The following is a 16,783-nucleotide window of genomic DNA, read 5'->3' on the forward strand; positions in this document are numbered from 1 at the left end:
TAATATATTGTTCACCAATTATAAATATTTACAAAAAAATGCATTTTTTTAAATATTATAAAAGTAATAATTCCAAAGAAATGATTATATTAATCGAACAAAAATGAAAATTAAAACATAAGTAATTAAAAACAGAAACTCATTTTAGACAAAAAATAAACGCTATATAATACCGAATGTTTTATAAATAGTCACAGAAGAAAGGATTTAAAAATATTCTGTAGAAAAACAAAGAAAAGATAAGCTGTTTTAAATTAAATTAGTTATAATGTAAATAAAATATAGACGATATTTTTAGTAATCTGGTTTAAGGTCATCAAATACTTAATATTTAAATAGTCTACCAAAAAGTCAATAAACAGAAATAGGTAACATATTCCTTTCATATAAAATTAATTTTATGATATGGCAACTTTGATTCAAATCTAATAATATTAACACAACAATAATTTAGATTGAATTGTTTCGGGTCATTTGTAATGTTTTCAGGTAGAATCATGTGCGAAATACAAAAAATAAAATAGCTACGCGTTTTATTATTCACAAATGAACTACGGAAATTGAGTTTTAACGAAGACAGATGGAACTAAAGCCGAATCAATTACAGAAGATTTATTTTACCGAGGAATGTAATAAGCAACGAGCAACAACGATGAAAAAAATGTTGACATGAAAACATTAGAAAGGATTTATTTTGGAATCGTTGACATTTTACGTATCAGTATTTTATGAATGCTACCTTTGTAGATATTTATAATAATATGTTTTATAACTAAAAGAACATTGTTTATTTACATGTATTTTATCAACTAGTGCATATGTTATAAAAAATAACAGAGCCGGAAACTAATAATATCAAACTGAAATTTTAATTTTTAACATAAAAAAAACAGTTTTGGACAGGGAAATAATGTTTAGTATATTTATTCCAAACAGACATGTTTTTGTGTCATTTTAATATATTTCTTTGATAACCTTGAGTTATTTTCGTTCCACATATTTTTATTTTTATTTTTATTTTAAGTTTTTAAATGTACCTGATAATAAACTTTAAAGGGCGTTTTATCATAGCAATAAAATTATACATACATGTATACTTCGTTTGATACAAAAATACGGTGCTATGTACGTCAGAAATATTTTTCTATTAATTAGTTTAATTTAATAAATAAAAGTATTCATCTAAAATATCATAGAAACAAGTCAGTTATCAATGCTATAATTGTTTTGCAATCAATCCATTCATCAGTTCAAAGAAAGGAGCTTTTTGTTACAATTAAAATGATATAAAGGTCTGTTTGTTCCAAAGACAACAGAGTTCGTTAAAGCTCTGTAATTTGATATTATGACGTTTCTATTAAAGTATTTAAAATGCATATGTTGTGTTATAAGTGTTTGGTTATGAGGTATTATCTGGGGTTCCGTCTGTCCAGCAGATGTTATCGCCCTCACCTGGCGGGTCGGCGGTTCGGCGCCTGCGCACGCCCGCACGCGCTCTATTATTATTACACACCTCGAAACAATATGGTTTAGAGCAGTCTGTCGTTGCTTTTTGTTTATCTTTTTTAATCACGCTTTATTGTGTTAATACAATTAAAAACGCCTCAATTTCATTCCTCCAACCTTGACATTGAACACGTCATCACAGTTTTTATTGAATTTTCGTCCTTGATGACATATTTCATTTATTTTTATAACATAAAAAATTTATATCTAAAATTATTTTGTTACCTACTCATATAGTATTATATTATAATTGTAGGTTCAGTGGCAATCAACGCTGATATAAAAACCAACTAAAGAAAGATATGTGTATTGAATATTAACGTTAATTGTGATAAGACAAGGATTATAAATAAAATTGGGAAATTATACTCATATTAACTGTTATACTTATATTAATTTTAATAGGATTCCAGGTATTTGATTGATCATAAGGTATTTATTTATTTATTTATATATGTTATGTATTCTTCTTAATTTTAAGCGTTTTTTCTTAATGGTATGATGCCTACATTTACAATTGTATGTACTGTTTTGAAGATTTCAACATTTTAAATTTTATTTTAGTTATTTGCACAATATCTATTTTATAAAAATGTACAATAAAAATCTTTAATTTTAAATAAACCATTTTTTAATAAATAAATACTGTTCAGATAGAGTCTGTGTTATATTTCTTACACGTTTTTTTTTAAGCAAAACTTAATATAATCAATTATTACATATAAAAAAAAAACTTACAATATTTTTTGATGTTCATTGCCCCTTATCCACGAACATCTGTATTTGTTACACGAAATCAAGTGTTTTCGATTTATAGACACGCCAATGAACTCTGATGAAAATTTTCTTTTGTGATGAATGATAATGGAGTGGTCTCTCGGAAATGACTTCATGCATTTTGTTCCACAGTGGATTTTATTTGATTTAATGTTATACGCTCACAGTCATGCACGGTGCTCGCTATATACTCTCATTAGGCACACACATGAAAAGTTGAGCGATAAATTCTATTTTAGTCTTTAATTTTATTCTTATGTAAGCTATCATTCGAATATTTTTTAATTTCAACATTTAAAAGAAATTGCATAACTTCGTTTGATACAATTAATTAAAATTTATAGTAATTTAGAGTCGCTCACTTTGGTTGAATGTTTCATCGAATAAATATACGAAAGGAATTTTAACAGATTTATGCATATTTTTGTGAACTATTAAGTATTTTGTGAATTATTTTATATTTATCCTTAACATGAGCTTCTCTTAAACTTGCTGTGTTTGTTAAAATTATTTATAAAGAGACTTAAAATTCATATTTGTACTTTAATGAAACGTAAAAAAAATAATGACATAGAAATATAAACAATTTTTTTATTTGTTTAATATTATTCACATATTTTCGCGATGGTCGTGTCTCATATTTATTAACATCTATTGAAATGCAATCTCAAATAAAGACTTAAAATCTTTGACGAATGCTTCGTTCAATTTATTATTATTGGCTTTCCCAGGTATGAAAGTTTTCATCTAACTTGGCCTTAAGCTAAGTCTATTACTCGTCGACTATATCCTTCTTTATTAAATTATTAGCTACTTATTTCATAAAAAAATGTTCCTGCACGGTTTCATTTATAACATTTTGAGCAAATATAATCATTATATTGGGAAAAATGTATATTAATAGCTCTTTATTTTGTAATGAAAGTATTATAATCTTTATTGTCAATGAATTTATTACTATGATAATATTAGGATGTTAATTCTTAATAAAAATGCATGAATTCTGTTTTAACTTACCTAACAAATATCGATTTGCCGCTCCAGGGAAGATGCATTATACGTAATACGCGTACATCCGTGACGTACATTAAATTACCTTCCATATTTTATAATGACTGATCAATTAAATGAAAATACGACTTTAGCACATTAAACATTAAAAATAAGGTAATATCTTAACCAAACAAATAGAATAATATAGTTAGATGTTTTTCACTTATTAAAACCATAACTATCATAGCAATTTAAGTTAAATAGCATCTTTTTACTTATATTTTTGTTACTAATGTAGATTGACATTACTTATCAAACTTTTCCATTATGCAGTATATATGTATAGAACATTTAAATGAACCTATAAAGTTTGGACCCCCGAAAAACATCTGTCAATCAATTCCATGAGGCTCGGTCTAAAGCTCTATAACAAACATACAGTAACGTATTAGTTGTTTTCAAAACTCCTTACATAGCGATAATTTAACCAACGTGGGCTGGTTTAAATATTTAAACTGTTTATTATTTAAATATCTCTACTATTACAGAGGTTTCATTGATTTCATTAAAATACATTCATCGTTTAATTTTCAATGAATTGAAATAGACTTTCGAGGTGAACTCTGAATACATATTATATTTCGAAATAACCACTTTTATATCTTCAAAAATCAAATGATTTTATTTTGTTTTGTGTGTGTGTGTGTTTTTTGTAGGATAATTTAATTAATTATAAACAACTAGCATCTATAAAGTCTATTTCAGACCACAATTCCATGTAATCCTGTTTTCATATTCTTACTTAGCCCATTAATCGGTTCATTATTTAGAATTCTAGATTTTACTTTTAAAACTATTTGTTTATTTCCATATGATTTTTTATAATAAGACTGTATAAATCCGTATACCTTATTTTTGCCTACTGTCCATGAATACGGCCAACGTTGCAATCTAAAATGGCAAATTAGACTTCATTGTTGTTCCGCATAATGTATTCATGAGGCATAACTTGCTATTACATTTTGTAGAGGTACTGCTGATTAGGATCAGATCGCAACAAAGCCTTTTTCTTTTGACCTTTATATGATGTTTTGTATTAGCTTTATAGAATTAGTAAAAAAAAATTGTATTTTGTTCTTGATCTTATCTTTAACGCTATGAGTAAGGATTTTTAATGGGAGATAAAAAAGTTTGAGACCACTCACACTATATTCTGATAGTATTCGGTCCTCTAAACACAATGCAATCCATCACGAGTGTTGCATGCGCCTTTTTTTTACCTTTGGTTAAAAACTTACCTAACCTAGCTTAAAAAGGTTTCGGAGTAAAAAGGATCTAGTCCTTTAAGCAACTCTCCATAGATTTAACATTATTCTTGGCTGTCGAACGTGTAATCTCGGTGAGTCTATCAATCAATATATGGGTTCAAAATTTTACATGACTTTTGAGATATTGTAACCACATTGTTAATGCAGGGCCACATTTGAAGACCATCCAAGATTTTTGGATAGTTAGTAATTACCAAAAAAATCTCAATATATTAGATTGAAAGAACTGTTCAAACTAAGTTGAAGAAAGAAGTACTTTCTTAAGTCCGTATCATAAACGGTACAAAAATAGAAATATTTTATATTTTGACGTAGATGGAACGATAAACTCTATTAAAAGCATACTCTTTTAGAAGAAGTTCAATTATAATGAGACCATATTTTCTAATAGTGAAGTCGTTATATTAAGTCATATTACATTTTCTGTAAGCATTATGTTAAAATTTATCTGAAGAATTTTTACTTAGAGATGTTACATACACAGCGTAGTTGTGTAAACATAAGTTTTATCGATGGTCATAAAGAAAGTTCAAATCTGTATTGATAAGGTTAATGATGGGGTGACTCCCGCAACAGGAGGGCGGTCTCTGTAGTCTAGTTGTTGGTTACTGCCTTTCATTCCCGCGCCGTCAGCCGTCCGGCGAGCACGCGTCTAGTCTCCTACCGCGTCTATTACCCCAGCCCCGACGTAAACTTTCACGTTCAAGTTTTCAACTGAAGAAAAGTGCACTGTGACCTGAATGAGATTGGATGCAATTTGTGCGACTTATGCAGTGCTGTGATAGAATAATTCCGTGCACTGAAAACGGATTAAGACTCTGTAATGACAGTTTTGATTTGGCAATAATGCGTAAGTTTTTGTGATTATTATTTATTTGACGAGCAATTATGCAGTCAAATTTATTTTCTGATATACTTATTATAAAGGCCATATTAGGCTGATCTGATAGTTCTGAATGAAGGCTATATTATTATTATTATTATTATTATTATACTTAATTAAATTTATCTGTCAATATGCAATTTTAATTAACGGAAACAATAGTATTAATATTTAATTAATTTTGAAATGATGTATCATTAATTAAATATAAAATCATATATTTATACAATTATAATTTGCATAAATGATTCGGTTCCAACATTTAATACATCCAGATACAGATTTATTTTAATGTCATTTATTATCAATTCATTTTGTTTGAAAGTATGTAATGTTATGTAAAAATTTTTTTACGACTTTTATAAAAAGGAACTCTGGTTCTGATCAACACTTTTGCTTTCATAGACTTGTCATTTAGTAAATTGTTATCAAATTGGTCTTATTGATATCTGATAAATATTAGGAATGATGTTATTATGAAAATCATTATACAATTCATGACATAGTATAGGCCATGTGATTATTTTTTATATTGTCCGCCGCGCCGTTAGTCAAAGATTTAAACAACCGCTCGACTTTGATGTTGAATGTGATGAAATCTTTTGCATCTTGAGAAACCTAGCACATTTTAATAGCTATTTATTTAAGCGATTCAATTTAATAATGTTAGTACAATAAAAAGCAGCTAATGCTATTTCAATACCTTTAGAAAAATACTTAATTTATAACATGACGGCTCTAAGAAATATATAAAATTTATAAATTAACAGATCATTATAATTTTACTCGCTAACCAATTAAATTGTCGTGTTCATTGGGTGGTATACCAAAAGGGCTGAAAATTTAAAAACAATTGCAGCGGAAATAAAGCACAATGATCAATTTTCATACACAGTAAGTGGTTCGCTCTACTGAGCTTTATTTGTGTTTTAAAACCATTGAATTTTAACAAGTTGGTTAATATCAAAAATAATTGGTCCTGCACCTTATTTGTTTATTTAATTAATAGCGTACATAAAAATTTTGTCAGCCGGTTTTCAATAAAATAACGGAATATTTTCGAAGCTAAAGACATCATGATCTCTAGGTAAATATAATAATTTATTCATAATAAGTAAGCATTCTTAACAATTTATACAAAGAAAAAAAAGAGCCGTATCTTCGTTGACTGTTCATAAAATAATCAGTCTAAGGTACGACCTAATCATATTCATAACGTTATTCGTAAATCACATTCACAAAATCACTTTATTCAAATATTTTTATTGGTATATTTTATGTTTCGTTTTTTTTTTCTTCAAAATTTATCTATTTAAAATATATACTTCATACTATCAGCAGAACTAAATATTAAATTGGTAACCGAACAGCAAATAACAACTAAAGGTATGAAGGATGTGTATCTGTATAGGAAATTACTGTAAAAGGAAGCAGGTTATTCGTTTGGTGTCAACGCTTTTGTTCTTCAGTTCTAAAATTATAATTTAATCGAAGTTATCGAAACATATAATTTAAGTAAAAAGCTGATTCGCTTTAAACAGCTTCTAGACCCAGTTGACTTGTGTAATTGAGAAAATAATATAAATTCTCTCGAAAAAATTACAGTAAAGGCCACAGACTAAAGCTTCCTAAATTCCGACTTGTTTATAAATAGTCTAAATCTTACTCTTTTTGCTAATATTATGGAAAAGCTTAAACAACGGTGACTACTTAACTGGCTTAGCCGAGAGATGCTTCATTACAATGCTCACGCTATCCATCACAATATGCGCTTTTTCACAGGGCCTGTGTTTGGAATCTCCAATATCCACTATACTGTCGCAACGTTTCTTCAAAAACTACCATATTTAGCCAAAAAAAAATTATTCTCAGGAGGCAGACTAAAGTCGTGTTCGGCATTGATTTCACTAAACAATTTTTATTGCTATATTATCATCATGACCTCTGGATTCATTCTTCAGGGATGTCGATGGCTCAAAATTATTATATTTCACGGTTATGTTTAAATGATTAAGTTTAAAATTGGAACACTCCGTTTATATGCTTTCTTTTAAAAAGAGTTCACAATCAAATTCCTATGTCTGAATATCTTAATGTATGAAAACGTTTCCTGTCTTGGAAAATTCTATAACAGTATAAAACTGTTTTATCTGTACATATCCGTGGTATTGGTTTAAAAAAGTTATTCATTTTCTGTTTGAAATAATGTCATTTATACCTTATTTGGACTTAGAATTGTTTTTTATCAGTCATAATTTTAAAAGCATGATCTGTGTATTGGATTTTATTGCATTCAGTACAAGAACTGCTGTATATTTTTGCTACAAGCTTGCTGTAGTAATATACAAATTATTTATTATTATGTATTGTTGGTTTTTTTCGTAAATGAAAAGAACTGTGTTGGAAAACTTGATGCAATGATTTCTTTAATCGTTTATTTTGATGTCATTGGCAACAGTAATATTACAGTGTTACTATTGCTGATCACCTCCACTTCTGCACTTCTGCATATCAAACGAGAAATTATTATTTTCCACGTAACATTATTAGTGATTCATGACTATCATTACCAGTGATTTTCCTGTTTCATAACTGCATTCATTTTCGTATATTTACTACACCAATATTCTACGATTTCATAGAGTGGTAGGACATAATAAAAGCATTTAAAGTTATTAATTTCTTTTTCTTCATTCAGATTATTTTCATCTTAAGGACAAAAATTTTTACCTTCCTCCGTGTACAAATTTTTGACAAATTTTTGTCCATACAATTACTTAAATTTTATTAGTATCCATCTTCTAATTCTTGTTTTTCTTATTCTCGTAGATCATATTTATTTTAAATAAGCGAAGCTGTTGCATTCTATGTATTTAAACATTTACTATTTTTTTTTCCAGAAAAGTAGAAATATTGGCTTTTATTTTTCCGTCCTTGGCAAACTCTTATTTATAAGAAGCAATGTAAGAACATGGATTATAAGGAGAATTAACAGAGTAGTCTTTAACTATAAGTGTTTTACGCGTATCCAACATACTTTTGTTATCACAATTAATTCAAATTTACCTTTAATTTCTGTTACATCTGAACTCCCCAAATTGACAATGAAGTCTTGTACACAAAGGACTTATTTGTTCTGGCAAAAACTTACTTGGTACACCAACAATTTCGTGGATACCAAACATGGCGTGCGTTTCTCAAACGGTCAATTGATTAAACGAAGCAATTAAGCAATCAGTCGTCAATGGCTTTGGATTGTCGCAAATGAGCGTCTGCGTACATAAGCTTGTTAGCCTTAGCCCCTTTTTGTCTTCAACTGAATGGCGTTTTTACTTGTCTTTTGTTTTATGTTCTTTATATGACGTAAATTGTAAAGATTTAAATGCTCTATTGTCTATGGTTAGTTGAGAAATTGTCTCACTATTAACATAAAGATGTTTGAGATAGTCTTATTTGTCTCATTTATAAACTAATATTTATATTATTTTATTTTTTTTAAATCAATCAGTTTGTTAATAATTAAATTATCGAAATATATTTTGATAATGTTGTTGTGCTCTATTATTTAGTTTATGGTTTATTGTTTGTATGGGTCTTATAAAGTTTAAGAAAACATCCCAGTTGTTTACGGTCTGAATCTTCGGAGTGGACCGACGGTTGCCAAATTTCCTGTACAAATTCTAGTCTGGATGAAATTTAAGACGTTAAGTCTTTGACCCAAATCTCCTTTTGTTTGTAGAGCTACTGTATTATTTACTACATGCTTAATAAACAAACGGATAATAAAGTTTATTATTAATAAAATTTGCCACTAAGTTTCTCTGTAATATTGAAAACATATTCTTAGCTTCTATACCCTGCTTTTAGAAAATTTTCAAACTCTTAGCCATGTGAACCAATGGATTAATAAAATTCATATGTATGTAGGCCATTTACCTTTTTCATTCATAAAACAACTACACGTATTCCATTTATTGAAAAACTTTCAGCTTCTGCAGAAGTTGTCCATTTATTGGATTTCATGAAATATATTTTATGAGTACTTGCTAAACTTATTATTATTTCTTTCTTATTAATTAAATATCTACCGTCCACTGTTTTGACTCTTATCTTTCCATATACTCGTAGTATCTCTGTAATACAAGACAAACATACTTTGGGGTACTTCTGGAAATTGCGAGGCTTAAAATTAAGATCCTTTATGGAGACTATAACTTTGCTGCCCATTTAATTAATTCAGTTAGGCGGATTTTACAGCAGTGTGGGTGATTCTTAGTCATAAAGTTCGAACGTAATATACCGTCCCGACCTCATTACACTCAGTTTACTAAACAGTAGTTATCTTTGTTTTGGCTTTAAACAAACTTTTAAATGTTTTTGAAGTGGGGTAGAAAGGGCACCGCCAGCAAACCGTCGTATAATAAAGCATTTTATACCTTGTATGTATATATTATTTTAGTATAAATATACAAACAATTCGAAAACAGAGGTGAACACCATGTATCGCATCCGATTATCAAAGAAAAGTCAGGATTAATGAATATAAATCAACATTGATTTCAGCAACAGATTGCCGACTACGATCAAAGTAATCGATGGCAGGCTGTGACGTCTCTTTATTACAAGCTGTTTGGATCAACGTATTTTATAATTGTTACTGCTTCAATAAACTCTATGTGATACGGAAACGGTGAATCATTCAGCTCCTATAGTCAAACTGATTATTCAATTTAATTATTGTTTTCTTTTTATACGAAACGAAATTTCCAAATTGGTCAGAATTTACATATATGTATGTTAACTTCATTATTATTGTTTAAATAACTTTAAATTTTGTCGAATGTGAATAAAAACCGGAATATTATAAAATATGTATTAATACGTTTATAATTGAATAGCGATTAATTAATATACTTTAATAACGTTCCATTTCCAAGTTGGATTTGACTGTAAATGTATAACAGAACATATAAATGTATAATTAAATATTATTTCAATTTAAACTGTAGTGTTCTTGTTGTATTGTTCTTTGTTTTTTTAGTAACCTCAAAACTGGAAGTTTAGATAAAATTAAATTTAATAAAAATAAAATATGATTTTTTTATAATTATTTTATAGACGAGTGATTAAACATAATATTGAGACGATCCTCATGGACCGTGTCCCCGTACGGTCAATGTGAACGTGTTTGAATTTAAGTTGACTGTTGAGTCTGCCAATTAAAAGAATTAGCGAATCCTGCTAACCATCAACTTCTTGGAAATGGCAACTAGAGTTACTTAAGGAGCACGGGTTAAGAACAACTCAAAGTTTCAAAAGATAATCTTTGTAAAAGTTGCATGTTACTTCAATTAAATCGAGGGGCTGTGAAAGTTTTATTATTCATGGTGGTCTCAGTTAATGAAAACATAAACTTGTTGTGTGACAAGTTTACCATATTGCTCGTTGTTCCGATGGCCGTTAAATTGTTAATACTAGTGACCGCGCCATATGTTGCCGCCCTCATCCCTACTCATAACAAAAAATAATTGCTTCAACAGATATTATCACGCACTGAACCCGCTCAATTTTAAATGTTATTTGTATCAAGATCATTCAATTAAAGAAACTTTGTTGTTAACCATGTTTCTTATGTATATAATAATATTAAGAAATTAATAAAGCCATTACACTCAGTTTGACAAACCACAGATCCACGCTCTTAAAGACGTGTTTATACCGAGATTAATTCGCAAGGCTAGTAAGATTAAAGAAACATTTAATTTCAATAGAGAAGGCGGCTAGCAATTATCTTTCACCAAAAATAAAAAAAAAACAATGTCCATGATCACACTGCCAGACCTCAAGATACAGTTAGCGGATTCTGCGTGTATCCTAGGCTAGAAAATAGGGAAATCGTTGGCAGCAGATAACAAATAATAAGACTAACTGACAGACACTTCTATCTCGTCTGACTATGATCATAGTTATTGTAAAGTAATCGAAACATCGAGTAAAATGTAAAATAAAATAATAAAGTAAGTAAAAAAACAGTACAGTTTATAATTTTTACGTTTCTTCATTTAATCCGCCACAGTTCTCTGAAAACTAATATAAAGCAATGAAGTAATTGCTACCTAATAAGATTGATTTTATTTTATTTGATTCCAAAAAGCTCTTCGTTCTCTAAAGAAAATTCTTGCTAAATTGCTTGTGGTCGGAGAAAGTTTTCGATTACCGAAAATGAAATATTCAGTGATTATTTCAAGAGTTGGGAACTCACTTCTTATTACGGGGCTCGTGGGCGGTATCGTAATATGTGGTTACACTTTGATCCTGTCAGAATATAGCTTTGGACGCAACCACAAAACACCCGTTACCATATGGAAGTTATAGAAAGAATTGTTTTAATCTGGTTAAAATTTTTACAAAAAATACCTAATAAATAATGCGTATATAAACATCGAGTCAAACTTTATATTAACCAATTTAGTTTATTCGTTATATAATCTGAGATATGTACATATGAGATGTTTTATCTTAATAGTAAACGATAAATAAATGACTATATATATAATATAAAAAATTAAAAAACAATAGTATCTTATCCAGTACACGATATTGTTGCTTAGTGTGAGGATAGTGAGAAATCAGAACAATGTGGTGTCTGAGGCGGTCTGTTTGCTTTGAATTCGTAACTCAGGGGAGCCCAAAAATAACATAACGAGTCAAGCTTGTAATAACATTTGTCCTAATATATTACTATTGTGACGTCCGACAGCACGTTGGATTTATGTACACCCGTGCGAACCATCTTATTAGTTATTAATATTTACGTTCTGTCTACACCTACCTTGTTTTTTATTTTTCATCCCGGCTATGAAGAAATATTTTGACGTCGTTTTGATTGCTTCATTATAGTCTATACTATTTTAGAAACTTCAGATTCAATTTGAATATACCTGAGATCAGATATAATGGAAATTGACAATAAAAGAATTAACATTTCCTGTGCTAGAAATTAATTTTAAAATGGAGAAGTGTAAAATTGTACATTTTAAAATAATATTTAATGTTATTATTGACTCTAATGTCGATTTGTTAATATTAAAAACTAAAATTAACTGTCGGTTGTAAAGAACTTTTCAGACGTCGGGATCGATTGTCTGGCATTTGTTTCGCTTAACTTAAATTTCTAATTATATCATTATTAATTTACCGGGGTTGATTTAGTTGGAAAACGTTATATCCAATTTAATCACCTGTCATACAAAAATCGGTCTGATTAAAAAAATTGGTATTTAAATATTCGCTTTAACATCTTTAATAATGTATTGGTATTCAATAAGGACGGAATGAAACAAAACCAATATTTTTGTAGTGCCTTATAGAAAAAAATATTTATTTATGTATATAACTTGACAGGGAAGCATTGATATATAGATTATCATTAAATTACTGTTGAATCTAAATTAAATATTTAAATTGAATTATGTTTTACTTACCGTGTAAGCTGTTTCTGAAACGTACATTAGAACTATCTTTAAAAAATATGTATTTCACTTATACTTTGCTTATTTTATTTTGCTATATTTTATTCAAAATGTGGAACGCTTCACGGTTTTGCTTGTAGTTATTGTAGTCGACAGTATATACATTAAAATTGGAACGGTACAGAGAAGATTATCACGTCCCTTGCGCAACCATGTTTTCCGTATTTTAATATAATATCGTTGAATGTAGAGCAAACATAATTACCTCGGCTTATCCTCCTAATAAAATAAATGCGACAGTTTGTGAGGGCGTATGGTAGTTTGTCTCCCTTTTACACAAAAATTACTAAACGGATTTTGATGAAACTGTAAAGTAATTTCATTAAAACGTCCCAATGACACGTGTTCTATAATTTATGCCAGAATTCAGTGTAGTCCACAATTTCTTTTTATGACATCACGTGACACAAACTACTACTGTTGCTGCCGGATGGTGACATATTTTTTAAGACACTTTATATAGAGTATTTCTCTCTAAGTCCAACTCAAAAGTCCACCCAGACGAAAAAGAAGTAATATTATATAAATAGAATGTCTATTATAGTTTTTTATTAATTCTTTGTAACTTTAGCTAATATAACATGCATATTATACTAACACTGACAACTTGTTTTAAGACGACACTGAGATAAAAAGAATTGCTGCCACTGAGATTGCTAAATGTACAATAAGCGACATAGAATATTGCATGGATCTTGTTATAGAAATTAAAGAATATAACCTTTAATATCAAAGCTGTATGGATGATAATTATATGTAAGCTTAATAATTACGTCGACGGAAGTCGCACGGATGCAATGTTTACTCTAGGAAACCGCAACGCGCTACTGCGCACTGGCCTGTTATAATTATTTATTTTTATACAAAACTACAGAACATCAGCATACTTCACACCAGACCACCCGAATTCAATGACTTTTGTCTGGATCCTTCCGCATAATATTATATAATATTTGGAATATTATAACGTAGCCTCAATGTATACATTTTGTTTGAATTTTTATAAAGGTTTTAATGTTTGATTTTATTCACTAGAACACTTCATAATGAACCTTTTCCTTGACGATTAATAAATCTGTTTGTAAATCAGTTAGTATTTTCGCCTTATTGTTTACAAAGTAAGCAAATATTCGAATCAAATGAAAAAGAAGTCACATAATAGTTTCATTATTTTAGTCGTATTAATAAAACCATTAGAGTAAAAATATGGATGAATGAATTTTAATTAGGTGATATTCTTAGGCAGTTAGTTTTATGCTAACACTGATTAATGAACAGTGCAGTCGACCCGCGCGGGCGCATTCGTCAAACCGTCACCCGTTTACATAAAAAACTTCCCTACATTTGATTAATGCTTGTAAAAACCCCAATTAAGAACACCCGAACATTTAAACTTACCCTATAACTAACAGCTGTTTAGTAAATGAAGGGATCGCCAATCAGTTTCAATTTAGACATATAAAGTGACGTCGTCAATGTGGTTGGCGTCTAATTTCTTTTCAGTTTTATATTATATACAAAGACATACATAACACAACTCAAACATACGGCGGGTATTTTTAAGGTAATAATTTACTTTTTATTGTTATATATACAAGTTCTTTATAAAAAAAAAAATAACATGCGACGTGGCATTTCCATTAATTGATTGTTTTAATATATTTGAAAAGAATCTCGTAGTACGTGGATTATAATTTTACTTTAATAAATAAATAAAAAAGAAATAGGAGATAAGATTCAAAGCTAATAACGAAATACTGAAGAGTTTTGCAAATGCACGAGGTGTATTTGCAATACATTTTTAATGCTACTCTACCCCCGTTATGACACTCCTGAAAGTTTTTTTTCCTATCTTGATATTTTAATAAAGCAGTTTCTTAAGATGCTTTAAAAGCAAGAAATCTACAATTTTAATAGTTATTTATTATCATAATACATCGAGCGTTTCTATATTACGCATAAGAGCACATAAGTTTAACATATTTTGTATATTATCTGGAATAAAATTTAATTTTTTTGACATATGTTAAATATAAAATTTCAAACTGAACTATGTATATTTAAAGCGACGAATAATGTTTTATAAAAATAAATGTCCTTGTTACTTCGGTTCGGCTGTGACGGTTGAAATATATTAAACACATGATTTTTTGACTCGTGACTGAACACAGTAGCTTATTTGCAAAGAGATTAGAAACGGTTTCCCGGAAGAACACACGTTCGCGTCCGGCTCGAGTCGATTATTGTTTTACTTCATATCTACTATTTAGGTATTGATTCCAATATTTACGTAATATTCTATTATATAGAGACCAGATAAACAATTAATATAATTAGATAGCGAAATTTAATTAAGAATGGATAGTAAGTTGGTTGGTTTGTTCTGGCACAACATAAGTTTTTATGGAAATAAATTACAAGATTTATGAGATCAGACAGTCTTTATTGGTTAAATTAGTTCTTGGAACTCAATAGTAATAAACAATGATATTTTTACGATTATAGATCTAATAAGCCTATTTTTTCATTAAGAAATTAGTGCAATTTCATCATCATCATCATCAGCATATCGGAGCCCACTGCTGAGCAAAGGCCTTCTTCTCACATGGAGAAGATTATATCATTAATCATCACGCCTGCTCAAGACGGGTTGGCGATTTCAATCTAATAGTTTGAAATTATAAGACCAGGTTTCCTCACGACGTTTTCCGTAACTGTCTGTCAGTGGTGTTTAAATACTCTTAGAAAGTACATATGTCTCGGAAAAGATCACATTGGTACTTAGTACAATTTAAATATAATATTAAAAGTTACATTTAGAATAATAATCTAAGTTCTTTACAGTGATCCGCTGCCTAGCATTATTATTTACTATTAACAGTTGCTTTTTATTGTACTAGCAATAAATATTTCACAATGCTTCAACACCCATCTATAATCAAAACTTAGTTAAGGTACTTAAGAAAATCATAGTTTGATAATAATCAGCTTATTAATGAGTTTGTATAGAGAATTAGTTGTTTGTACGTTAAATTTAACTTAACATTATTATTTAAGTTAATGTACACACTTAACTAATTCTATAAGTTAATGGAATAAAGATTATTTATTTTTCAAAGAGTGTTACTTAAATTAAAAATTTTATTAAATTATTTACAATCCTCAATCTGGGTTCTAAAATTAACTACTTATAACGTAATAAGTAATATTATATGAATTAATTATAATTAAATCGATTTAATTTCCTATATATATTTCATTTAATGTTTATTTATTATTGAAATTTTCATTCATGTTTATTAATTATTGTAATAACATAAATTTTGTTATAAATTTCATCATATCTTCTAGTTTAAACAGTGTACGACCTATTTAAAAACATAAGTCAACTAAATAAAACTAATATTTTTCGGATTATACAACGAGTATTTTATTATTTTAAAAAAATTACATGCTCCCGACGTTTCGGTCGCTGCAAAGTAACCGAAACGACGGGAGTATGAAGTTTTTTTAACAATAAAATAGGTACGCGTAGTAATCCGAAAAATATTCGTTTCATTTAAATGAATTCTCGCGAAAGTCTTAGATCTCATTATAAGTCAACCGTTGCATTCTATACCACACATATCAAATATATAAGTTTCTGTATAATGAATAATTCATATCTATTTATATTAATTTATTTAGATGATTTTATTTTCATGACCACTCAGAGAAGTGGATTGAAATTATCACTTACAAATTTATTAAATAATTTAAATTAT

The 16,783-nt window shown here is 28.8% G+C and overlaps 1 protein-coding gene and 1 non-coding gene across 2 annotated transcripts in view; both read left to right on the forward strand.

Moving 5' to 3' along the window:
• Positions 1-5,215: 5,215 nt before the first annotated feature.
• Positions 5,216-16,783, forward strand: part of LOC116768656 (uncharacterized) — a 60,777-nt gene continuing 49,209 nt past the window's right edge. Inside the window, exon 1 of the mRNA XM_032659432.2 lies at positions 5,216-5,454. The gene's annotated coding sequence lies outside the window, so the exon portion shown is untranslated. The remainder of the gene's footprint in view (positions 5,455-16,783) is intronic.
• On the forward strand, positions 13,102-13,207 carry LOC116768857 (U6 spliceosomal RNA). The gene has a single exon (XR_004353409.1). It is a non-coding gene; the product is annotated as a U6 spliceosomal RNA (small nuclear RNA).

The sequence above is a fragment of the Danaus plexippus genome, chromosome 4, assembly GCF_018135715.1.
Source record: "Danaus plexippus chromosome 4, MEX_DaPlex, whole genome shotgun sequence".
In the NCBI taxonomy this organism is placed as follows: Eukaryota; Metazoa; Arthropoda; class Insecta; order Lepidoptera; family Nymphalidae; genus Danaus; species Danaus plexippus.